Source organism: Neomonachus schauinslandi, chromosome 1 (genome assembly GCF_002201575.2).
Source record: "Neomonachus schauinslandi chromosome 1, ASM220157v2, whole genome shotgun sequence".
In the NCBI taxonomy this organism is placed as follows: Eukaryota; Metazoa; Chordata; class Mammalia; order Carnivora; family Phocidae; genus Neomonachus; species Neomonachus schauinslandi.
The window spans coordinates 95,413,649-95,414,306 of record NC_058403.1 but is presented as its reverse complement, the minus strand read 5'-3'; the positions used below and the strand labels follow the sequence as shown (position 1 = coordinate 95,414,306).

Genomic DNA, 658 nt, shown 5'->3' with positions numbered 1-658 from the left:
GAAAGAAAGAAAGAAAGAAAGAAAGAAAGAAAGAAAGAAAGAAAGAAAGAAAGAAAGAAAGAAAGAAAGAAAGAAAGAAAGAAAGAAAGAAAAAGAGAGAAAGGAAGGAAGGAAGGAAGAAAAAGAGAGAGAAAGAAAGAAAGAAGAAAAGAAAGGAAGGAAGGAAGAAAGAAAAGAAAGAAAGGAAGGAAGGAAGAAAGAAAAGAAAGAAAGGAAGGACGGAAGGAAGAAAGAAAGAAAGAAAGGAAGGAAGGAAGGAAGGAAGGAAGGAAAGAAAGAAAGAAAGAAAGAAAAAGAAAAAGAAAGAAAGAAACAGAAAGAAAGAAAGGGAAGGAGGGAGGGAGAGGGAAGAAAGAAAGAAAGAAAGAAAGAAAGAAAGAAAGAAAGAAAGAAAGAAAGAAAGAAAGAAAGAAAGAGAGAGAAAGGAAGGAAGGAAGGAAGAAAAAGAGAGAGAAAGAAAGAAAGAAGAAAAGAAAGAAAGGAAGGAAGAAAGAAAAGAAAGAAAGGAAGGAAGGAAGAAAGAAAAGAAAGAAAGGAAGGACGGAAGGAAGAAAGAAAGAAAGAAAGAAAGGAAGAAAGGAAGGAAGGAAGGAAGGAAGGAAGGAAGGAAGGAAAGAAAGAAAGAAAGAAAGAAAGAAAGAAAGAAAGAAAGAAAGAA

The 658-nt window shown here is 33.7% G+C and overlaps 1 protein-coding gene across 1 annotated transcript in view; it reads right to left on the bottom strand.

The window, feature by feature from the left end:
* The window catches only part of WDR49 (WD repeat domain 49), a 134,477-nt gene that overhangs the window by 44,896 nt on the left and 88,923 nt on the right, over positions 1-658 (bottom strand). The window lies entirely within an intron of this gene.